At 39.3% G+C, this 26,868-nt stretch overlaps 1 long non-coding RNA gene across 2 annotated transcripts in view; it reads left to right on the top strand.

The window, feature by feature from the left end:
• Window positions 1-26,868, top strand: part of LOC135089744 (uncharacterized) — a 320,684-nt gene that overhangs the window by 227,412 nt on the left and 66,404 nt on the right. For both annotated transcript variants that reach the window (XR_010261621.1, XR_010261623.1), the window contains exon 4: window positions 6,429-6,459. This is a non-coding gene — a long non-coding RNA (uncharacterized LOC135089744). The remainder of the gene's footprint in view (window positions 1-6,428; window positions 6,460-26,868) is intronic.

The following is a 26,868-nucleotide window of genomic DNA, read 5'->3' as shown; positions in this document are numbered from 1 at the left end:
GGTTTCCTCTACCTACGCTAAGTACTTTGCATTTGTTGATATTAAACTACATTTGCCATCTGTCCGTCCATTCATTCATTCATCCTATCTAAATCTGCCTGCAAGGCGATGAAATCTGCCTGCAAGGCGATGGCATCCGATTCTGACCTAATTCATCTACCTACCTTCGTGTCATCCGCAAATTTACCAACCGGTACTAATTTCACTATTCAAGTCATTGATATATATTAAAAATAACGATGGTCCTAATACAGATCCCTGTGGCACTAATTACTTGACCCCACTCGGATTCAGAGCCGTTTATTGTAACTCTGTCGCCTGTCGCTTAGTCACGACTTTATCCAGTATAACACCTTCCAATTTATCTTTTGCGTCCTAACCTTTCTCAGGAGCCTCTGATGGGGTACCTTGTCAGACGCTTTACTGAAGTCTAGATATAGGATGTCGTAACTATCACCATTATCTGCTGCCTCGTAAACTTTACTGTAAAAGCTTAACAAGTTCGTCAGGTGAGATTTCCCCTTCGTGAAGCCATGCTGTGACTGAGTTATCAAATTATGTGTGTCTAAATGCTCCCTAATGTTATTCGCTATTACTGACTCCATTATTTTACCTACAACAGAAGTTAAGCTGACAAGTCTATAATTAGACGTTAAAGTTTTATCTCCTTTTTAGAATGCCATTGTTACAGAGTGCTCTGTTCAGTTTAGATGCTTCACACAATACTACCAGAATGCTGTCATTTTAAGAAAAATAAGAAAAAAATCCAGACAGACTACATAATAATTGAAATACACCATCAGTTTATGATCATTATTTATTTGTGATATGTAGCCACAGCTAACAAAAGACTGCCACGTGTTATACTACTGACTTCTTGCAGCTTATGTTCTTATGTTCTTGAAAGAGCTCGATGTAGCTTTAATGACAATGTAAGATTCTAATGTAGTATTGTAATTTAAGAAATGCGAATAAAAGTGACAGCAGCTGATCTGTGAATGACAAGGACAAGAAAGATGATAATCTGAAGGTCAGGTATCAAGTGACGACGACCGTGGTGACCCGTAGACCAATCTTAAGGAGGCTTTTAATTTAAACAAAAGCACCAAATCCTGTTGTCCTTAGTGGATCTCACTTGATCTTATAGCAATGTTGGACTGTGCTGGAACAATACAGAATTACAGCAACAAATTAATCGCCGTACACCGCAATATGTGGTGTTTACAAGTCAGGTGAAATGATTTTCAATAAAAACCTTGGAAAAATTTTATTGCGGTTCTTCAATGCAGCACACAAATATTGGTGTACAGTACTGTGTTTTATTAAGAGTCATTGTTTTCTTTGCTGTGATAAACATTTGACCTCGTTTTATGCCTGTGTTGAGTGGTCACCGCAGCAAACTACAAATCAGTAGGCTCTTCATCAAAACCTAGGAGATGAAGGCAAAGGGTGTACCGTTTGGTTCACGCAATGTGTTGGTCTTGAGGTATTAAACTTTAACACTGGAAGTATGTAGGCTTTAGCTTCCCCCCCCCCCAATCCTCTCTCTCTCTCTCTCTCTCTCTCTCTCCTCTCTCTCTCCTCTCCTCTCTCTCTCTCTCTCTCTCTCTCTCTCTCCTCTCTCACTCTCTCTCTCTCTCTTCTCTCTCTCTCTCTCTCTCCTCTCTCTCTCTCTCTCTCTCTCTCTCTCTCTCTCTCTCTCTCTCATACAGGTGAGTGGAAGAGTACAGGTGTGCACACCTCGGGGGAAAAAGTGCAAGTTTCGGACAGCAGATCGACACGAGTGATGGCTTGTGAACGTGCGTGTCCGCATACTTCAGAAGCAACTCTTTTGTAATTCTTCTCTCTTGAACATGAGTAAATATAAATAGGAAGGAAAATTATTAGAGAAAACTAAGACTGAAACTATTATAAAATGTTACCATCAGGGAGAAGAATGAGATCACTAAAATGTAGAACTAGCAGGTATTCCAGATCCTTTGTACCAGCAAGTATACGGCTTATTAATGATTTAAAATTTATTACTGATTCAAAACTGAACTTGTCTTAATTATTATTGCTTATGCCAGCAATGCAGACCGATTTCCTTTTAACATATCTTTTATCCTGTATCCTAATTTTATTCGCTTACCCTTTTAGGTGTGTACATATTATTAATTATTCATATTTTACTTTTTCTTTTATAGATGTGTGTGACAATTTCAGAATGAATGTGTGTGTGATACCTAAGTACGTGATAATTCTGTATGATTACTTTCTAATTCTTTTGAAACACACAAGGTATATTTCATGTTATAACACGTGATAATAAAGTAAAGTTAAGTGATAATATTCTGTTACGTTTCGATTACAGTACTTCTGCATCAGCTTGTTTCGCCACCACATTTTCCTCTCAACATTTTTTTTTTTTATGAATATATAAGTAGCTTCGTATTATTTCGCTACGTGCCACTGTATTTTTTTATAGTGGTCATCCGGTGATGCTTTGTAAAGTGTTCCTTCCCCGAAAAATTCATTAGCATGGCCTCCAATCCTTCGCACAAAATATGCAGAAATTACCTTCTTTACCACAAGATTTTCAAGAAATTATTGCCGTCTCGTCCGATTCTTTGTCTGCCATGAAATTCCTGATGAGGTCCTCAGGACGTGATTTCTTGACAGATTGAATTAAGAGCTTCATCAGTGGTTTTGAAGCAAAAGAAAGAGGAAAAGTGGAAGGCAAATCGGGAGAAGGGAGGAGCAGAATGAAGGAATATGATTAAATGAGAGAGAGAGAGAGAGAGAGAGAGAGAGAGAGAGAGAAGGAGAGAGAGAGAGAGAGAGAGAGAGAGAGAGAGAGAGAGAGAGAGAGAGAGAGAGAGAGAGAGAGAGAGAGAGAGAGAGAAAAAAAAAAAACTCAATTATTAGTGTATATATATACAGTAAAATCCCTCTTATCCGGCATCAACGGGACCGCCGACATGCCGGATACTTGAATATTGCCGGATACTTGAATAGAAGTGAAATTATGTCCACAATCACCACCCTACACTCACGCATCTCACCATAACAAAGATCAACTGATCTTAATCAGCAGCTGATCTTTTCAGCTGCTTAAGTGTGAGCACAACACGCTTCCTCTTTTCTACAACTTTAGGCATGATGAAGGCGTCAGGCGATAAACAGTGCACATGCGGGACTGGGTCACTGAGTAAACACAGTGCAGTGGGCCGCGGGTGACGCGAAGCAGTGCGCTCTGGTGGCGAGGGGACAAAGTATGCCTCGCGCGGGAATTTTAATCGATTTTTACGAGTACACATTGATTTTTTATTGATTTTAAGACTCGGATACTTGAAGCTGCTGGATACTCGAATGCCGGATATATATATATATATATATATATATATATATATATATATATATATATATATATATATATATATATATATATATAATATATATATATATATATATATATATATATATATATATATATATATATATATATATATATATATATATATCCGTGCCTTCGCTGACCTAAACCTTCGGAAGGCTTATGGACCTGATGGGGTCCCTCCTATTGTTCTAAACTGCGCCTCCGTGTTTGCACCTTGTCTAGTTAAACTCTTTCAGCTCTGTCTATCAACATCTACCTTTCCTCTTGCTGGAAGTTTGCCTATATTCAGCCTGTTCCTAAAAGGGTGACCGTTCTAATCCCTCAAACTACCGCCCTATTGCTTTAATTTCCTGCCTATCTAAAGTTTTGAATCTATCCTCAACAAGAAGATTCTTAAACTTCTAGCGTTTCACAACCTTCTATCTGACCACCAGTATGGGTTCTGTCAAGGCCACTCTACTGGTGATCTTCTGACTTTCCTTACTGAATCTTGGCCATCCTCTTTTAGAGATTTTTAGTGAAACTTTTGACGTTGCCTTAGACATATCAAAAGCTTTTGATATAGTCTGGCACAAAGCTTTGATTTCCAAACTACCCTCCTACGGCTTCTATCCTTCTCTCTCTCTGTAACTTCATCTCAAGTTTCCTTTCTGACCGTTCTATTGCTGCATTGGTAGACGGTCAATGTTCTCCTAAATCTATTAACAGTGGTGTTCCTCAGGGTTCTGTCCTGTCACCCACTCTCTTCCTATTATTCATCAATGATCTTCTAAACCAAAATTCTTGTCTTATCCACTCCTACGCTGATGATACCACCCTGCACTTCTCCACGTCTTTTCATAGACGTCTAATCCTTCAAGAAGCAAAACAGTTCACGCAGGGAAGCCACAGAACGCCTGACTTCTGATCTCTCTGAAATTCATGATTGAGGCAGAGCAAACTTGGTATTGTTCAATGCCTCAGAAACTCAATTCTTCCATCTATCAACTCGACACAACCTTCCAGACAACTATACCCGTCATTGACGCTCAACTGTTCCCCTCTTCTACACTGAATATCCTCGATCTGCCCTTTTCTTATAATCTAAACTGGAAATTCACATCTCATCTCTAGCTAAAACAACTTCTATGAAGGTGGGCGTTCTGAGACATCTCCGGCAGTTTTTTTTCAACCCCCCCCCCACCTGCTAACTCTGTACAAGGCCCTTATCCGTCCATGTATGGAGTATGCTTCACATGCCTAGGGGTGTTCCACTCATACCACTCTTTTAGACAGGGTGGAATCAAAAACTTTTTGTTTCATCAACTCCTCTCTTCTAACTGACTGTCTTCAGCATCTTTCTTATCGCCGCAATGTTGCATCTCTAGCTGTCTTCTACTCGCTACTTTCATGCTAACTGCTCTTCTCATCTTGCTAGCTGCATGCCTCCCCTCTTCCTTCGGCCTCACTGCACAAGACTTTCTTCTTTCTCTCACCCCTATTCTGTCCACCTCTCTAACGCAAGAGTTAACCAGTATTTTCAATCATTCATCCCAGTCTCTGGTAAACTCTGCTTCTTTATTTCCACCTTCTTATGACTTAAATTCCTTCGAGAGGGAGGTTTTAAGACACTTATCCTTCAACTTTTTACTACCACTTCGGACTCTGTTCGGGTAACCGGCATCTCAGTAGGCCTTTTTTTTTTATTTCTTGTATTTTTTGTTGCCCTTGGCCGGTGTCCCTCTTACATAAAAGTTTTTCTTAATGAATAAATAAATCATATATATATATATATATATATATATATATATATATATATATATATATATATATATCTATATATATATATATATATATATATATATATATATGAAAGGAAACAGCAAAACGGTGAAATTATTGTATATTCCCAGCATTATTGCTTCTTGGTAATATACAGCATTTTGTCTCTTGATAATATGCACGAGTCTACATTCTGAGCCACATTCCGGCAGTTTCTTGGGTAGCGTCCAAAAACCTTCCTTTCCTTGTTGGGCCAAACCACAGCACCACCTTCCCTTCCACACTCCCAACCTGCTAAAATCTCTATACCAGTGAAGAGTTGGTCCCTCGAGATGTCAGAAGCCAACCTCATTAAAAAAAAAAAATAATCGATATCGTGGTTGCGTCACAAAAATTTCCGATCGTGAATTTATATCTGACAAGTTTCTGTCTCGGTCTGTAGACGTGAATTACTCACTCTCCTTGTGTGATAATTGCATGTAAAGCTGTAGCTCATCTTCTCGTGTGTTGATTGATATTGATGAGTATTCCTCTGCCATGAGTATTCCTCTGCCATAAATATTTGGCGCACACACACACACACACACACACACACACACACACACTTACACACAACATCTGCATCCAGACGACAATTTCAGCAACGTCTCCCTGCCCTCAAAATAGTATAATGAATAAGTAAAGAAAATTAAGAGAAACAAAGACTTGTGGAGCCAATTTTATTCATAGAGTCCTGCTTTATCATCCTTACGTAAACTAATATGCTTCACTGAAGATTAACAGAATAAAAACGCAGTGAAGGTACCTTGGCACTGAAAACTTTCGTGATGTTGTTTTGCCCATCACAATTCACCGTTACAACCAAAAGTCTATTGTAGTTTCATATTTATGTATATGTGAACAAATAAAAACAATAATAGTTGTAACAACGAGTGTGTAGCAGCGATAGCATCAACGTTGTGAGTGTATTCCGTGACTTAGTGTTACATGTACGTTAATCTGTACTGCAAGATTTTGTTTGAAGTTGAAAGGAAGAGAGCGCGTTAATATATTCCAAACTGTGAGCATCAGTAAAGGGTGCCGGCTTAATTACGCCACACGGACCACGCTTCAGCATCTATATCTTGGCATCAGGAGAGAGAGAGAGAGAGAGAGAGAGAGAGAGAGAGAGAGAGAGAAGAGAGAGAGAGAGAGAGAGAGAGAGAGAGAGAGAGAGATTTTTCTTCCCATATCCTGTATTTATGTAAAACTTAATAACACCTTATCCAAAACATTTTTTCTCCCACAGATGGTGTCACACGAACTCCATTGAATAATTGGTATGTAGAAAAATATGCATTTTGTTACCTATTAATTTATTCTCTCTCTCTCTCTCTCTCTCTCTCTCTCCTCTCTCTCTCTCTCTCTCTCTCTCTCTCTCTCTCTCTCTCTCTCTCTCTCTCTCCTCTCTCTCTCTCTCTCTCTCTCTCTCTCTCTCTCTCTCTCTCTCTCTCTCTCTCTCTCTCTCTCTGGTTTTTACATGATCTGAAACCAACGCATTAATCTTACATCATAAGCAGTTCCACGTGGTGTATAGTGTTTGATAATGTTTTCAGTTCTTAAGCATTCCCTCTCCTGTCGCTGCACCCCCTTCCGGGCTGCACTGTTGTAACCTTTTGAAATTTCCTCAAATTGCCCTGTGCTCTCTGAACCTTTGGTATTGTTTATTATAATGTTATATTTCTATACAGTTGTGAGTCAGGCTGTCATTCATTCTCAGCAGCCATTTTCCTGAGAGAGAGAGAGAGAGAGAGAGAGAGAGAGAGGAGAAGAGAGAGAGAGAGAGAGAGAGAGAGAGAGAGAGAGAGAGAGAGAGAGAGAGAGAGAGAGAGAGAGAGGCAGCCATACAGATTCCCAGGAGGATACAGGCAGAAAGACGCATGAGAGGGGATGTGCCTCGTGAATGGCTGTGCATGAAAAAAAAGAAACTGTCAAAGATAAAGAGCAGAAAAGAACAGTCCATGATAACAGGAAGGGAAGGAAAAAAGAGGAGGAAGAGAAGGAGGGGACTAGAAGAAAGACAAGGCAGTGAAGAGGAAGGGAAAGAGGAGGGGGAGACAAGAGGAAAGAGGATATGGCTCAGTAAATTTCAAAGGGAAAATAACAAGGAGAGAGAGAGAGAGAGAGAAAGAGAGAGAGAGGAGAGAGAAGAGAGATGAGAGAGAGAGAGAGAGAGAGAGGAGAGAGAGAGAGAGAGAGAGAGAGAGAGAGAGAGAGAGAGAGAGAGAATAGTTTCATTGTTAAAAAAAAAAAGTAGTTTAGGAAATTAATATCAACTGAATGTTAGTGAACTTAAATCAAGTTGTCATTTATTCTCCCTTTTTTTTGGGGGGGGGGCTTGATTTATCATTTAACGGAGAGAAAATCCTTCATGTGGACGATTGATGCGTGGCTTTGTGTACAAGACTATCTGGAACACACTCGCCACCTGTGTGGGACTCCGCACCGCTATCACCACGGGCACGTATGTGTGTGTGTGTGTGTGTGTGTGTGTTGGGACGAGACACAGCATCTTTGCCCTAAAATATGTCTTGCAGATTCCCCTCAACGTGGGCCCCCTTGTATCCATCGATCCTCATTTTTGTCTTTTGTCTTTTTTTTTTCTTTTTTCAATGTATGTATGTGTGTGTGTGTGTGTGTGTGTGTGTGTGTGTGTGTGTGTGTGTGTGTGTGTGTGTGTGTGTGTGTGTATGGAGGAGGGGGGTTCCGCCACATTCCCTATACCATGTAGATTGCGCATTTCCAACACACCTCCTCTACCAATTTAGCAGATTTTAGAGCAGTGACATATTTCCTATAAAGTATTTCCTACAGAGTTGGTGAAGGAGATATGCTTGGCACTTGTTTTTGTGTAGGAAATATGACCGCCAATGTGTAAGAACAGTGACAGTATAGTGCATCTACAAAGAACATTAATTAAAATGGCACTTTTTATTTCTCACAAAAAACATGCGTATATGTAATAAATTATTAAACATTGAAATGATACTTTTTACATGAAAATTTCAAGCTTGTCATAAATGGCAATACAAGTGGAACGTGTAGCAGGGTTCTTGTTATCTGCTGCTCAAACAAGGGAAGTTCAATGTCCTTACTTGTGTTTGCCATCCGAAATTAGTGAAAATGTGTTACGAGTGTAGATATTTGGCTTGTGCTGGCGGACAATGGCTTTTCACTCTGTTGTTATATGACTACGTCTTTATAAGTTCTATGAGAAAATTCGAAGACAAAGAGTCGTTCTGTAGTTACTTTTTTTAATCCAGTACTCTGTGATATATGTTTTGAATCTTGTGATTTTTGCCTAGTAATGATCATTCACGTCAAGTGCTTCATGCATCCTCTAGGCTTTCACATAACCTAGAGGCATGATCTTTCTGACCCACTTATCAAACTGTTGTCATTGTAAAAGTTCTGTATCCTCCTGCACAGGCTTTGTGAAAAATGGAATTGAGTGACCTCAATCTGAACCTGTGGCTAATAAGAGTAAAGTACTTTACCTAAACTGCTTTCAGAATCACCCATTGCTTGTTCGGAATTCATTGCATTGCAAGATCATACACCTTTTGAGACTCAGATCATCAAGGTGAAGATGATTTGGAATGAATGATCCTTGTAAATGTGATGTGAATAGCTGATATAAGAGTGACAGCACAGTGTAAAACAGTGCCGTTAAAATTCTATTTCTAAACTGTGAGCATCAATAGTACCAGTGCTAGTAAAAAATAAATTGCCAAGTGACCACTTCCCTGATCTTTGATGACAGATCTGAGGTTTCCGTTATAGGCCTGGGCCCTTATGCTACATAGTGTTTATGGTCAACCCTACCTAACCGTCATAGATAACAGAATTTATGATCGTCAGTCTCATGGCTATCAGAAGTAGTGGGTCATTATCTCAGTCACTGTCTGCTGCTAGAACGCACGCTCACAATTTGTCAACTTTAAATTTATGGAATGAAATAGGTTCTTGACATTATTTTCTTGAATTTAAATTGTTTTGATTTCATATTGCGACTTTTGGATAAGTTAGACAGTGTATCTAATCAAAAAAAAAAAAGTTATATACAGGAGAAGATTACGGCTGATAGTCCCACACGCGCAGGCGTCTCAAGGTAAGGTTTAGGAAAACTGATCGTACCCCTCCCGGCAATGATTTATGATAATACTTTATTGCCTCAAAGAAGGACAGGGTGAACCCTGTCTTAGGCATATAGTATCCCGCCCGCGTCATTTTATGGTCGTCCATAGGAGTTTATAGTCGTCCATAAGAGTTTCTGAGTTATGTCTGAAATGCGCCATTTTGTTTCGCTATGACCGACGATTGAATTCGGCGCTTGGCGCGAAGCATGATGTGCTCGACAGATGCAAAAGATACATTTACATTCTGATCCATGTGGATGATTTCACAGTCGCTGGAAGAGGCCACATCCCCTGCAAGTCAGGAGTGTAGTGAGCCAGAAGCGTCGAGTACAGAGGTGTCTCGCTAAGGGGGTGTGCCTACTTAGTGTAGGAAATGTAACAGAAACGATTTTTGTGTGTAGGAGATACGGTGTATCCTTATAGGAAATATGTCAGTACTCTAAAAACTGCTTAATTTGTCAAAGGGTTTTTGTGTAGGAAACGTGTTGGATACTTGTTTTGGTGTAGGAAATATGACAGCCAGTGCGTAGGTTATGTGGTAGTACAAGACTTTCTTCTTTTCTTCCTTCTCTCACCCCTATTCTGTCCATCTCTTTAATGCAAGAGTTAACCAGTATTCTCATTTATTCATCCCTTTCTCTGGTAAGCTCTGGAATTCCCTGCCTGCCTCTGTATTTCCACCTTCCTATGACTTGAACTCTTTCAAGAAGGGGGTTTCAAGACACCCTTCAATTTTTGACTACCGCTTTGGACCCTATTCGGGGATCGGCCTCTCAGTGGGCCTTTTTTATTTATTTATTTTTTTTTTTTTATTGGATTTTTGTTGCCTTTGGCCGGTGCCTCTCGTACATAAAAAAAAATAAATAGATAAAAAAAAAGAAACAACTGTAGGCTTGTAGATGTGACTACGCCCCGTGTCGCTGTGTGTTTGTTCATTTAGTATCAAGAAATATAAGCCTCATGTTTGCTGTTTTGATTCAAGAATTTTCTTCCTCATAAGTTTTTTTTTTCTTTTCTTTATAGTGTTCTTCCTTATCCTCTCATCATCCCATATTTACTCTGCTTCTCATTTTTCCTCTCCCGTCCCCTCTCCCTTCCTCACTTCATATTTGCACCGCGCCTCTGTCCTCCCCACGCAGGGTCCAGAGTGCCTCATAGTTGCTGCTCACCTGATTAGGCCCAGGAAAATTAACCCATTCTTTCGGCACCTGAGCCACGCGGTAAATATGAGGAGGGGAGCAGAAGGACTAGCGTACGGACCTCTTGACGACCTCCACCTGCCGCACACAGATAATGTTGCCCGTAGCCTCGTTCATCCCATCCTGTCTGCTGAAGGAAACTTTTTCTCAATTCCCTGCCGGCTGGGGACTTTTTTAATCAGTCTCGTGGTCACTGAAAACGATGTGAAGGATAAAGATGTGATGACCTCAGCGACAGTGCCAGTCTTTGGTAGTGTCGCCTCGCCACTTCCTTCATAGTACATAATCGTGTATTCATTTTTCACCGACTTGGTACCTCCGTATTCTTCCTCCAGCTCTCCTCGGCAATGCATACCAACAAGAGAGGGACGCAGAAACGTTCTCCCCTCCATGTAAAAACTCGGGACAAGATTCGTCCATTAGTCTCGTGCCTCGATGCTTTTCTTTCTCACTCTCATAAACCCAAACACGATGTTGTGTCAGTAGACATGAACAGTATCCTGGAAAGTATATTTCAGGCCAATTTATTGTCGACATATATAAATGTTTGTCCATTAACATGGAGTGGTGGTGAAGGAGTGGCAGCCGCCGGGAGCGAGCCGTGGAAGTAAAGAAGCTTGTGGAAATCTAATGGAGGAGTCTAATCACTCACCGTGGGCGGGCACCTTCACCTCCTCCACAGCTAGATCCGGCACCTTGTTCCTTCAGCAAAAGTTCGTGGAAAAAATGGAGCAGTCGTTTTCCATATGCAAGTGACACCAGCCGTCCTTCCTGGCCAGCCGTGTGCAAGGATGAGGACCGTCGACGAGGAGAGCGATGGATGAACAAATGATGCTGAGCACAGTGAGAAAAATGTGAAAAAATAAAATAAGATATATGTAAAAGAAAGGCTCGAGGAAAAAATGCTCATGAGTGGAGTTGAATGTTTTTAATAAACGAACGAAGGCGAAGAAAAGGCAAGATCCGGTCTGAATTAGCAAAAGAAACAAAAATAGAAAAATCTTTTTTTTCAGAAAGTCTGAAAAAATAAAAATAAACAATAAGATGGAAAACGAGCCTCAAATAAAGCAATGCAAATAAAACCGTATTGAATTCAAGGAAAATGGAGGGAAAATTGAATTAATACTTTAAACGAAGTGAAGTGGGAGGAGACAAATAAAAGGGCGAAGAATTTGAAGAATATCAATTGCAGTGTATCAGAATGAAACTTGAAAAAAAAAAAAAAATCAGCCCTAGTATGAGTGTAAAGTAGAACAAAGGATGAAGCAGTAGGATATCAAAGGATGATACTTTTCTTTTCTTCCCCAACATTCATAAACTAGAAAAAAGAAGATGGAGAAGCCGAACAATTAGAAGAAATGGAAAGAAAGAAATAATTAAAGAAAAGAGGAGAAAAGAAAGCATTCCGTCATGAAGCATCGAGGGCGTCTATTCGCGAAGTCTGCTCTTTATAAACGTTGAGGGACGCGGCTGGAAAATTTGTATGCCAGAAGGTCCTCTCAGTGCGGAGCCTTTCGTGCCGCCCCCTTAGTATTCACCGACCTGTATAAGATATATCATTATTATTATTATTATTATTATTATTATTATTATTATTATTATTATTATTATTATTATTATTATTATTATTATAGAGCAAGTGCTCAGCCATCACTTTTTATTCATATAGGAATTTGGTCTTTATTTTGCACATGAAAATAGGTAATGATTAACACAACAATTATGTATGTGCATGTGCAATAAAAGAATAAGATAAACAGTTGTTGACTTCCAGAGAGAGAGAGAGAGAGAGAGAGAGAGAGAGAGCAAATTTAATTCCTGAGGTGTTTCGGTACCACCTTCCCGAACGAGTTTAAGCTACAATCCAGGTTTTAGTAATCTGGGCCCGTACTTATAAACACAAACTTGACATATTAACGTTAAATGATCGTCTTAAGTCACCAAAATGGCGGAACTCGAGTCTTAAATCTTTAAGACAGCATCTTAAGTACTAAAGATGCATCTTACTGATAAGACACCTCCCAAGGTAGTATAAGAGCCCGCGCGCTCCTTAAGGTTCCATCATAATAGTAAACAGTAAACCTTGAATTATCAAGCTTAAAATGAGCAGATGATTGTTGAAAACTCACTCGATAAAAATATATAATTTTTTATTTTATTTTAAATATCATTTTTACACATTTTCACCCATTCCTTGCGAGATTCCTCGAAAAACATTACACAACGTTTGCTCATGTTAGTGGTTAGCGATGTCTCCTGCTAGGACGGTCACTTAGCACTTAAGTCCCGTGGGTTAAGCTCTTTTCCTAACTAGGATGGCATCTTAGTAGAGCTTTATAAGTACGGTCTCTGATCTGTAAACAAAGAGGGTTACGGAATGCATGATGGACCTTCATGGGTCTTAGGAGCGGGGAAGAAGCGACTCGGACCGATGGTAATCGTTTCTGTCTCTTGTACCACAGTGGTGCGTACCGCGTTACAGAGTCTCAGTGTTGTTTTGGCGTCAGCTGCCACACAGCAAGTTAAGTTTACTTAACCAAGATGATTCGAACCCTTGTCAGAGGTAATAAACACTTACACCTTTAAAACCGTAAAGCTTCCTTTCTCGTGGAACTGGAAAGGAAAGAGAACTACTTGTACTACTTCCTCTGGGACTTGCCCCGCCTTGGCCTCTGTACATACAACTATGTAACTATCTACGATAAGTCAGATTAAAATGTATACCAAAAATATTAATTGACAGAAGAAACAAACTTAAACTTGTTCAGTAAACACTGGGATCTTCTTACAAATTTCTCTCTTTTTCGTTACGTATTTTCTTGTGAAAACTGAAATGAAAAATATTACTTTATTGATCATGGTGTGGAAGCTAGCTGCTACAATTCTTCAAGATGGTGGAATTATATATTATTTTATTTATATGTACTCAGCTGCTATTCTTTTGAAAAGTACAGGTACGGTTGTTTCTTAGTCTCTCTCTCTCTCTCTCTCTCTCTCTCTCTCTCTCTCTCTCTCTCTCTCTCTCTCTCTCTCTCTCTCTCTCTCTCTCTCTCTCTCTCTCTCTCTCTCTCTCTCTCTCTCTCTCTCTACCAAGGTGAAGGCACGGTCTAACACATCATGGTTTTAATGCAGCGCGACCATGGTGTTTCAAAGTCGTGCAAAATGCAATGAATGTAAACACAGGAAGGGTAGAGCTATTCAGTTTTTATTGTTGTTTACAATGAAGAACACCTAGAAATATATATATATATATATATATATATATATATATATATATATATATATATATATATATATATATATATATATATATATATATATATATATATATATATATATATTTTATTTATTTATTTTATTTTTTTATTTTTTATTTTTTTTATTTATATGTTTATTACTACTGTCAATGGAGTGCCGTGTGTTTCAGGAGGATGAGGCGCACTTCAGTCCAGCCCAGTCCAGATTGGAAGTCATCCCCAGACCACTTTCCTATGCACACCCAAAGATCTTGCCTTCCGTGCAGCCCATTACGTGGCGTATCTCTCCCGGAGCTTAATGTAAAGGAGAGTGTGGTGGGAGGCATAGACACCATCGGGGAAAACTCAGGCACCATTATAAATATCTCGCTCGTACAATAAGATCGTAATACTTCACGGCGGACGCAGCTAAGAACGCGGAGAGGAAAAAAATGTGGAGCGCTATGTTGCACCGAAGTGGCGGGAGTGGGCGATACCTATGATTATGTTTTCATGAGGATAAGCTGAAGCATCGCCACATCGCCTTACTGTTTTACTTGCAGGCAGGAAGGCGGGCGTGGAGTGTAATATTTCTTAATGATTTTATTTTTATTTTTTCTCTTCAAAATATCTGCTAACAGTTTGCGTTCCCTGGTGTCATACGTCACCCAACAGGCCCGCCTATAGATGTAGCCGCCAACCTTCTATAGTGATGAGGTAAGAAATACTGCACTGCTTATTGTGCGGTATTTGATGGCTCTAGAAGCCTAGAGCCTTTGTTTCTTAAAGTTCTCGCGGTTGTTCGCGGTCGTCCTAGTCTTCGTGTTTGTCATGGTGGTAGCAGCAGCAGCAGCAGCAGTATTATTATTATTATTATTAGTAGTAGTAGTAGTAGTAGTAGTAGTAGTAGTAGTAGTAGTAGTAGTAGTAGTAGTAGTAGTGGTATCAGTAGTAGTAGTAGTACTAGTAGTAGTAATAGTAGTAGTAATAGTTGTTTAGTAGTAGTAGTAGTAGCAGTAGTAGTAGTAGTACTAGTAGTGGTAGTGGTAGTAGTAGTAGTAGTAGTAGTAGTAGTAGTAGTAGTAGTAGTAGTAGTAGTAGTAGTAGTAGTACCAGTAGTAGTGAGAGTTGTAGTGGTAGTAACAGAACGTTTCTCCTTGTGCTTAACAGTGAAATACGCTGTGGCAGGTTCCACGTCAAATAATCTCCAGTAGTTAGTGGTCTGAATGAGATCAGCCGTCTTGTGTCGAGGTCGGGAAGCAATAACACTGGACGAAACGCCGGGACGTATTGATAAGCCATCACGTAAACTTGAGATAGGCAACAGCAAGGGATATGGTGTGGGTAGAAGAGGGTCAAGAGACAGAAACAGGGAAGGCAGGGTATAGCTGCTACTACACTGAAGACCAGTGGCGGGAAAGCACACACTGTTAGGGAAGGCAGGATGTGCCTATCGTGTAGTAAGGGACGTACTACATGAAGGACCATTGACGAAACAGAACACGGAAATTCGTCATCAATGTTTAATGGGTTTCCAGAGTATCCAGAACTTTATCATGTTGACACTTGAGTCACTTTGTGGTATCTATATTCACTCTGTTCACTTAATTAACATGAATATAGTTTCACGTAAGCTAACACCACGGGAGGAGGGCGTGATGGAGACACCTTTCACACCGGCATCAAACCCCTCCTTGGTTGCCACGAAAACCCGAGGTCTGGGTGAAAAAGCTCGTGAAGTGAAAAAATTAGACGAATTCTACATGAACCCTGAAATGTGCGTGTTGAAATTCATCCATGATATCTAGGAATGCTTGGCGAAAATATCAAATAAAAGAAATTAAGAAATAAAGTTGAAATCTCACTCCAGTTGTGTTACATGAGAACCTGAGAAGTAGCGAGATGGTAGTGTTCGTTTCCCTGAGGGCGAGTGGGGTGTAGGAAGGAGGCAGAATGTAATTTTTTCCTTCTTTCTTTTTTTTTTTTCTTTCTTTCTTTCTCACACCACGTCCACGGGAGGGCGTTACTGAGTTTCTTCGTGTCTTCATCGTCGGCCCCTTCATGAAGTTAAAAAGTTAAGTCTTAGTTCCATCACTTGTTTCTTTCTTTGCTTTGCTTTGCTTTCAGAGTGAACGACTAAGGCGTCATGTGTTGGTCTGGGATTGAGTGTTTTCTGTCTATGATTCCTGTTTGCAGTCATTACCATCATTGTCGTCATCAGCATTACCACTGTTCTAGTAGATTAGTTGTTGCAGTGGTTCATGTAGATGTAAAAGACTCAAGTATATTAAATGAAAACTGGCGCTGTGCAGAGATGTAGTGCAGCCGCCACGTCCGACTGGTCCCAAGGCAAGGACAAGACTTGAGTTCACTGCCCCCCTCCGTTCAGGGCAGGTCCTAGATCAGGTCGCGGCGTCAGGTCACGCCGCGTGGGGAGTGGAACCCAGAGCGGGGCTGCATGTGAAACATCGCTCGGCCACACTTAGGCACGGCCTCATGCCTACAAATTGTGACCGCAGGGGATAGTGAGTGACACGCAGGTGTGTGTGAGTGTGTGTGTGTGTGTGTGTGTGTGTGTGTGTGTGTGTGTGTGTGTGTGTGTGTGTGTGTATGTGTGTGTGTGTGTGTGTACTGAGTGAATTCATGCTTATCTGTATAAGACACAAGAAATTAAGAAAAATACTAGATCATAGTATAGTATTCAGCCACTGAAAAGCTGAGCAGATGAAGCTAACAAAAAAGGGGTGAGAGAATACTGCCGAAGCTAATCACTGAGGCAGAAAAACATGTGATGTATGCTCTGGCCAATCGCAAGACTCACAGAGTCATGACGTAAGAACAGCAAGAACGCATTAAACAGTCACAAGGGTCACACGGCTGTGACGTCAGAACATTGGGTAAGGTCACACTAGATGTGACGTCAGAAAGGCGAAACACAGTCAAGAAAACACTATATCACTGGGAACCTCAAACGAAGAGGAAATGGCGTCCTTTGCCATAAAAATTGGAAAAAATAACACTGCACTGACAAAACAAGAATATAATACCAAATCATAGCCCAAAGCTGTAGACAGCGGGGGAAGATGACGGCGATGTAACAACGTTGATGGGAGCAATCAGGCTGTCAGGAGAAAAAGCCCGACCCGAGACCCATAGCAGCAGCAGAAGGCCCGGTAGAAATAGACGTGGTGGACGACGAATGTAGACCTACGTGGCAGATATAAACTACGAGCAGGAAGCCCAACACGGACAGGAAAAACACCAACAGCAAGCCTCCTTGTAGGAGTTAGGAGGCGGTGTCGCAAGCTTATTGTGGGCATGTCATGCGAACTGTGGGCATCCCTTTTAGCTTGGCTCGAACTAGTGTTTGTGGGTATTTTTTACTGATATTGCATCTAAAGCAGGCATGATCATCATTCGTTAGAATGAGGATAAAGAAAACATAAACAATAATGTTATAACTCATTTATCGAGTATTCTAAAACATACGACTCGTCTCCTGGACTGCGGAATCGCAGTCCAGGAGACATAGGTGCGTGCACTCTCAATTTTTAAAGTAACCAAATGAATTTTCACGTTTCTTTTATTACTGTACACAAAGAATAACTCACGTGTCTCCACATATGTATACGTTTAGTGAGAAACGCTCAGTATTAACTATATTACAAGCCAAATTAGGTCTACCCTTCGCCTCAGATCAAGCCACTCTCGCGATCACTCCGAACATCGCCATACAATCACAGATTTCTTCACTGTTATATGTTTTATGATGATTCTGAAGGCATATATGGATAGATCACCTTTTTCTTTAGCTATAGCTGGAAGAAAAATGAAAAGTCTTCTAGTAAATGAGAAATAACATTAAATTCGGCAAGTTTTCCTCGTCGCTGAGGAAACCAGAAGAAACGAAGGTACATGCACTTTCATTTTCCGCCAAAAATATATTACAAAACCAATTTACTTTGACAGATTTACACAGATGAATACTTGAGCCATCTTCACACCAAATATAAACACATGAGAACCATTTATAATGGCAGAGGAAGAAGAAATAACAACCGTCTGTCGTTCATTTCAGCGCTTGACTAATCTTTACCCAAGGACGGTAACTTTAGTCAAGCCCTGAAATGAAAGACAGACGACTGTTATTTCATCTTCCCCTGTCATTATAAGTGGTTCGGGACTGCGTGTGAACTGGAACACCACCATTATTTGCAAAGCTGGATGCAGTTGCATAGTGGCTTGTTTAAATTCTTAATAAAATATTAGTCTCTCTTGCGAGTGTGTTTCAGCTTGCCATAAAGAATTTAAGCATAAAGTATTTGAGACTACATGTATTTCTGATGTTATTGCTCTTTGTACTACCGCTGCTCCTTCATAAATCATATGTTTATTAGCCATTCACTATAGTTCAGCCTGCCTGCAGCTGTGTAAGTTTGCGTTTGTCTGCATGATTCATGCATCACAGCCTATTAATGTGCAACAATTGATCAACGAGGGCAACCCTGAAGTAACCAGAGTAAGGATAGGCAATATAAAAACCAAAATAAAACAAAAATGTGACAGAAGAGAAATATGTATCGGAAAAAGGATAGAATAGTCCTATGAATACAGAAGGGGAAAAAAAAAAAAGAATACTCGTAAATTTACCGCAAAAGTAGAGAAAAATTATTACTGGCGAATGCATGAGATGTGGATTTACAAGGTGGTGGTGAAGTATGATGGTATGGCCTGTGAGTCTTGCCTGTTCAAAGCAGTCATCCATTACTGCTTAAGAGACACAGAAAGATAGGGTATAGGAAGTGAAGTGCAAGTGAGAAAAAGAAAAATAGGAAAGAAACACTAATACAGAAAGAATGATGCCTGAATATATGGAAACGTATGGAAGGGAAGACAGGAAAGAAGATTCATTAGAAAAAGAAAAAAAAAATAAGAGAAGCATCATAAAAAAAAAATAGCTGTTAGTCGATGGATGACACGGAACACAATGAAAGATGGAAAGAAAACCAGAAAATAACGAATAAATTAAGAATAATAAGGGCTGTAAAACTGATAGGCAGAATGAAAGAAAGAATAAGAGAGAAATATTTATTTTTATTTAATGTACCGAGTGGATGAATACTGTGTAAGAAGTAATGGGGAATGGTGTATTTGGAACAGAGAGAGAGAGAGAGAGAGAGAGAGAGAGAGAGAGAGAGAGAGAGAGAGAGAGAGAGAGAGAGAGAGAGAGTATGAAACAAGTAGGTCATTGATAAGTAAAGAGACGCTGGGTAGCAAACCAAAAAAGTGAATTGTGCAGTACAACGCAGAGCGGTTGGGTGAAGGAAGGCAAACCTTGCCTCAGCCAGATGCCGCCCAGCACTGTCCTTGGGAGGCTGGGAACTTGACTGTTTGCACTGGACTGTCACACTCCACTCCATGCCTCCCGTTTCATTGGTTCATACCTGTGAATGGAGAGTACGAAAGATAAATATAATGGTTATAATAATGATAATAAATTATTGGAATTACTACTATTACAGCAAAAGCAACAAATGCTGCTGCTGCTACTATTACTACTACTACTACTAATAATAATAATGATAATAATAATAGTAATGATAATAATAATAATAATAATAATAATAATAATATCGTTACTTCTATTATCAATAATAACAATTGTGACAACAATAATAACAGCAGTAATGATTATTATTATTATTATTATTATTATTATTATTATTATTATTATTATTATTATTATTATTATTATTATTATTATCGTTATATTTATTATTATTATTATTATTATTATTATTATTATTATTATTATTATTATTATTATTATTATTATTATTATTATTATTATTATAACAACAACATTAACAATGACGATAAAAGCACTCATAATACAAATGGTAACAATAAGAACATTAGTATTACCAATACAAGTATTTTAGATCACTTTTCATAGTGAATAAATCTGCATATGGAAATTCCTTCTGCCTGTTTCCGAAAATTGTTCGTTTTTTTTTTTTTTTTTTTCTCTCTAAAGTTCACCAGCAGGATTCCCTACGTGCCACACACACACACACACACACACACACACACACACACACACACACACACACACACACACACACACACACACACACAGCCAGCATGATGTGTTCATGCGAGTGCTCCATCAGTCCCAGCGCGGCGTCACTCCCTTCGCTACCCCTCATTTCTCTTAACAACCTCGACGATGGTTCACGCTTTGCTTTGCAGACATCTGCGCTAGCACGTTTTTATCTGTTCTTCATGTTTTTTTTTTTTTTTATCTCTTTCTTGTTAACATGGTGAATTTCATGTCTTTCAGTTTCGTATAATACAGTTGCTCGTGCATTTATATCCCTAAACTGCAAGGGATTGTCAGCAGCGGCGAGCCAGCAGTGGCAGTGGTGGTATCGACCCACCAATCAGCCACGGAGACGCTGGCACGCGGGGCGCCGCCATCAAGGTAAGGCTGAGATCCCACGGCCTTTGAATACACTTTGAAAGCTGTCTGCTTCTAGGTTTCCGAGGTTATCGGGGCCAATGCGAGGCTGTTTTCGTCCACAAGAGGAACCCTTGCAATGATAACGTCACAGTCAGACCGCGAGGTAAATGTGATGAAAACCGATGGAGAATATGTATGGGATGTGATTCCAGGGTTGTGTAAAGGCAACATATCTATCCCAGAATATATGAACTTAATTCAAACTTTATTCATCACGGAACGTGAACATAGTGAACGTACGAACGATCACCGAAGTGATCTACTAACCTCCCTCCTCAGACCCACAGCCGATCAAGCGAAGCGGCAGCGACCTTGACCTTGCGGAAGTCTGTGAGAGTTGATTATGTTAAAAGTGAATAAGTGAGGCAAAGCGGTCACTGTTGAATTCATTTTCGAGCTGAAGAAAAGTGATCAAAAGGAATACTATCTCCTTAGAATCATAAAAATGACTGAGACTTAAAAGAAAACCTCAAAAATTCTGCCTGAACGTCCCAAGAGAAGGAAGACTATTTTTGCCTTTTTGTGTATGAGAGAGAGAGAGAGAGAGAGAGAGAGAGAGAGAGAGAGAGAGAGAGAGAGAGAGAGAGAGAGAGAGAGAGAGAGAGTATTAAACCTCCTGCGCGCTTGAACTTTCTTAACAAATTCACACAAGGAACAACTAGTGCCGGTGACGATATTCACACTGTAATAACTATTGCAAAGTTGCGTCACCATCAAGGGGCACTAACTCGCCGACCAGGCACGCCACGTACCTCTTGGGTCCGCGAAAGTACGTCTAATGTGCTTTATATATTTATTCATTTTATTAATTTATTGTTATTTAAGATGAATTCGTGTCATAAAGTGCGTGGGGACGTGCGTGGGCGCGCGCGCGCATGCGCGTGTATACTCCCTTCAAAACAACAAATGGCATACACTGCTTTGTAAAGTGTATACACTCGTATATTGCCTCGCTACCTTCTTTTGTCTCTGTCACTCTTGCATCTAATCCAGTCTTGCTTACGCATTGTTGCATCTATTTATGTTTATTTTGCTCCTCTCTTATTGCAGTGAAATGACTTTCACCTTCAGTTTGATTACTAACTCTCTTCTTCGATGGCCTACAGGATGGAGATCAAATTATATTAATGGACTACTGCCATTTCTTTCGTCTCAGGAAACTGTGCATCAAAGGGAGCAAGATCTCATACGTAGATTTCGTAAAATATACCTACAAGTATTCTCTCTCTTTCTCTCTCTCTCTCTCTCTCTCTCTCTCTCTCTCTCTCTCTCTCTCTCTCTCTCTCTCTCTCTCTCTCTCTCTCTCTCTCTCTCTCTCTCTCTCTCTCTCTCTCTCTCTCTCTCTCACACACACACACACACACACACACACACACACACACACACACACACACACCGCCCTCTTCTAAATCAATGAAGTAAATAACTTCTCACAATCATCCTAAAAAGTACTCGATTGCACTCACATGTATTGTCTCTCTGTTCTTTGTCTTCCTATTCCAGGAACAATTTTGCTGTGGAGCTGCTTTGCCAAACTGACGTATTATTAGGCTTTCTATAGGAATATATTCTCACTTTTCTGTTTCCTTAATGAATTGTAACTGAATATTAAAATTCCAAAAAAATTTTCTCGTATTTGGCCTAAAATCGGTAACTCATGCGGTATTTTTATGTTTCGTTTTAATTATAACTTGTGAAAACTTTTCTGTCTTAAGCAGTTAGCGAAAACTTCTATGAAATTGTATCACCTCGTCTGACATCCCTCTTCACTGGAAACTCGTTTTCTCCATTACACCATTACAGTCGTTTTGTTCTTGTCTTATACGGCATACCGTTTTGTTCGTAATTAAATACATACATTCATTGCCTTGCATCCACATCGCTGACGTTTCTACCAAGACTTGATATATCAAAATTATATTTTCTCACTCCAAGAAAATCATTAATTTTAATAACATTTACTTTTCATTTGTAATTTATTCAAGTAAATATTCATCTTCCTTCGTAAGGCAACGGACAGCAATCACATTCACATGACTGATGAAACATCTATTCGAGTATGTCGTGTAGCTAAGCGCTCCACACGAGTGATGGAGAGGAAGAAAGAGGGAGGTAGTCCTTCCTTCCCCTTCGACCAGATATTATGGGGGAACATTATACTCGCTCAAGATCGGGATAAGAAGACTTCAGTGGGCCTTTCTTTTTCGCTTTTTCTTTTTCTTTTTTTTCCCTTGGCCAGTGCTCCTCTTACTTAAGAAAAATCTTGATAATCGCCATAAGTTGCCGGCGACTTTACGGATCCCAGTCATTCTTCCACCACTGTGCTTTTTTACGAGGAGAGGAAGGGAAAGAAAGGTATAAAAAACTATTCATGGAAAGTCTGCTGAGGATGGACTGTGTGTGTGTGTGTGTGTGTGTGTGTGTGTGTGTGTTTAGCACAGATACTATTGCAACCTTTGAAGTGAAATCATTTTGTGTAACATCGGGTTTGGTTGCTATTGTAAAGTCAACATGTGGATATTGGGAAATTAAATACTAACAGGTAGGGTTTCCCTTGTAAGAGGCAGTGAAGGAACACTAACCCTCCCGGATCACATTCATTACTTTTATAAGTGAAGCAAGGGGGAGGGCGCTGCGGAGACCTCAATTCTTTATTTCCGATATCCTCGGGGTTCGAACCTTCCTGGGAAACTGTTTTGTTTATCTCTCGTCAATGAGGCCCCTAGGAAATGCGAGATAAAGGTTTGCTAGTAGAAAAATGGAAGAATGGGATGCAAGGTTTGTACAGGGCTTTGTACAGAATAAGCATTTGTGTAGAAAGCAACGTGAGACGTATAGTGAATACACAGTGGCAGAGCGAAACACATTTGCTTGATCACAAACACTTCAAAACAGAGAATGCTGCGAGGGCTGTTAGGAGACGATGACAGTAGACATACATGAAACACCAGTAGGAACTTGTTAATATGAAGGAAGTTCTGTAACGAACTGAATACATGCCATATGCACCCTACTTTGTAAGAAATGGAGGAATATAAGGAGACTGATCAAAGGCAATAATTTATCGGGAAAGAAATAATAAGAAATTAAACTGAATGTGGTAATTAAGGAGTTAGTTTACTAATCGTGCTTGTGGAAGTTCATGGAACAATTTTGATTGAAAGAGTGCAGAAAACTGCAAAGTGCAATGTTGGTGAAGAGAGTAGATACAGAACAAGGGAGAATTATGAATAAGAGTATACGTAGATTGTGCAGTTCTTCAGTATGATGAATATAGTTAAATCTGAGTAAAGAAGAAAGAAGAATATGTGCTGCATTTATGCATTTATAAGAGGCATAAAGGGCAAAAAATCAGTGCGTGGGCGTGTTGAAGGTGGTCTAGGGAGGCAGAGGGGAAAGTGCTGAATGGAGGGAAATTTATTATCTATAAGTGTGTTAAATATTTCCAGAATACTGTGTGTGTGTGTGTGTGATGGTTTCCCTGGTCACGATGCTTCAAGATGGACCCTTAAGAGCTATGAAAGCAAAGTTTGGTAATTATGAAGGTCTCATATACTAGGGATGATTGGTCGTAAATAAAAGTTTTTGAAAAATATTACTAAATTATTGTGACTTTTTTTCAAGTAAAAATATAGAGAACATGTAGAAAAATTAAGGCTCTAGCTTTATGGGAGAAGCAACGTGTTGTAAACCTCATAGACAGTTAAGGGAGGAAGGGAATTCATTTAAAATTTAAACTAATTTCCATTCTCCTTAACGGAACGAAAGTATTTAATATCTTGGTCCCGCTGTGTGCAAATACCAGAGAGGTAGGTTGAAAGTGAGATCGTTCTGACACATGATGAGAGGAGGGACAGCGAACATTGAGGTTTAAAAGCACATTGGGATGAAATAATAACTCCAACAGTGGAATATAGAGCTGAGATCTGGACAAGGAACAAAAGGCCAAGACATAGGATGCAGGTAGGGATAATTAATTATCTGGGAGGTGTTTGTGCTGGGAATAGAATAAAGAGTAAGTTTAATGATATTGTACATGAAGGGCCGGGTGTTTAACGAGACGGAGAACAAGTTGAGCAGTGATGGTGAACCGCAGCACCTTGGGGATAGATAGATTTGCATGTGCTAAATGTAGTGGGTAGATTTTTACGCACACACACACACACACACACACACACACACACACACACACACACACACACACACACACACACACACACACACACACACACACACACACACACACACACACACACACACACAGGACGTGGTTAAAAATTCATCACATCGTTCACCTATAACAGAATTGACTTAAAGCAGCGTGCCTTTGTTGTCAGGACGATGTGTACACACGTTGTCTTTCAGACTTTTATGTTGCTAGTTACCTGCTAATCTAGAAACAGGGACTAATATATCGAATCTTGCTTCAGATTTATTGGAAACATATTAGACTCGAAAAAAAAAAGTTTAAATGAGCAATCAGTGATAGATAGCATCATGAATATAACTCAGAACTTGATCAGGTCTCACTTATAATGAAAGTTGGTTATATCGCTCAGACCCAGACACCAAGAAGCATTTGAAGCATTTACACCCCAGGAAGCAAGAATCGTCGCTAGCAATGTGAAGAGCATGTCTGTGTGTTTCCCCAACAAAATAGGAAGTGGTCTCAAAAAAAAAAAAATGTTCATATAGATTTGACAATAATCAATATAATTTATGATGTGTGTGTGTGTGTGTGTGTGTGTGTGTGTGCGCGAGAGGCGTAATATATATATATATATATATATATATATATATATATATATATATATATATATATATATATATATATATATATATATATATATATATATATATATATATATATTTGTTTAATTCTGTCCACTAATGTAAAAATCGATGGAAGGACATCACACTATATTGACTTTGTTTAGCTGTTTTTCGGTTATTTTTCTAATGTGAAGAGAAAAGAAAGTGAAGAGATGAGGGGGGACACGGGGCATGAGAAATGGGCAAAGGAGAAATAGGTTGGAGTGGAGAGATAATTGGTCAATTAGGTAGTTTATTGAAGTGTGAGTGTAGCTGTCAGGGGAGTCTCTGGACAGAGCAGCCGATGGGAAGCAGGTCTGCCGGCCGAAATACTAATAAAGACTTTTCCTACGTGGACGCAGGAAGCGTTGAGCGTTCATTGGCATCTACGAGGCCTGCCAACAAACTTTCAGCGCTTCCCGCACGGCCAGTTATGCTGATCAGAATAAAGTCAGTCCAGTGCTTATAATGTTTCTAACTACCAAGGACAGTTCTGTGGAATGTTTTGTCCAACTGGTGAACGCAGTTATTGGCGATTAACGTGGGGCTTATGAATTATGGCTGTTGTACACGAAAGTCACTATAAATACACTTTGTGATTACATGAAAAGAGCAAAATTAATGGAATGAGTAAGAAAACAGTTTTAAAATAGAAAGACGATTAGTCTCTGAAGAATACAGTTCGTCGGTGACTTGCCAGATATTGGCCTGGTGACAGATGCTTGAGATGTGCATTCGTGTTCGTGATCAGGTGAAGTAGATCAGATGAAAATGAGGTTTAAGACCGTTAAGGCGACTTATTTATTAGTTAAAAGCAGTGTTTCTGTAATCTTAAATATATATACGAGTATATATATATATATATATATATATATATATATATATATATATATATATATATATATATATATATATATATATATATATATATATATATATATATATATATTGACAAGAAACATTATTTTATTTTTTTATTTGTAATATAATTATTTATTTATTATTATTATTTATTTATTTATTTAATTATTTTTATTTTTTTTTTATTCATGTAAATTTCACAAATATTGTACAAATGATATGTTAGTTAAAACAATAGCACAAATATTTCCATAGTGTCTTTGTGCCGGCAAAGTTTTGATCGAGATAAAACATCGAATTCGGAGTGTAATGCGGAAAACAGAAATCGTCGTGGTAGGAAAAGAGCTTCTTTGCAATAAGAGAGAGAACAGTATAGCGACCAGCAGTGTGCGAAGCCACAAGGGAGACAAGATATTCAGCTCGTGTGACGTGCCTTTTCTCGCCGAGAATGCTTTGTTTCCTCATTGATATTTATCAGCTGTGTAATGCCGGGGAAAAATACGTTTATGCCTTTCAGGGGTAGAGTAACATTGCTTTTTATTTCTGCCTCCAGATCTCATTTAGTCATTTTTTCTTTTGATTTTCCGTTTTTTTTTTTTTTTTCCTCTCTCCTTACAACACCATTTCATGTTTTCGCGTTTCCTTTATATTTTTTGTTACAATCAATAACAATTTATAAGATAGAATTTGCCTTCATTCATGCACCAGTGTACTTTGCCGGACGAGACTCGGTACCCTGATGATGGAAACTGAAAACTCTTTTTGAAACACACATCTCCTACACTCCAGTCACCCGTTTCCTCCTAAAAAGAGTATAAACATGAAAGTTGCCAACTTTTTTATACATTGTATCTTTCATGTAGGAAAATGAACACTTCTCAGTAATATGGGAAAGTGACGCTGAGTTATATCCTCCCCC

This window comes from Scylla paramamosain, chromosome 3, assembly GCF_035594125.1.
Source record: "Scylla paramamosain isolate STU-SP2022 chromosome 3, ASM3559412v1, whole genome shotgun sequence".
NCBI classification, from domain to species: Eukaryota; Metazoa; Arthropoda; class Malacostraca; order Decapoda; family Portunidae; genus Scylla; species Scylla paramamosain.
Note: the sequence above shows the minus strand (reverse complement) of the source record. Positions and strands in the feature narration are given on the sequence as shown.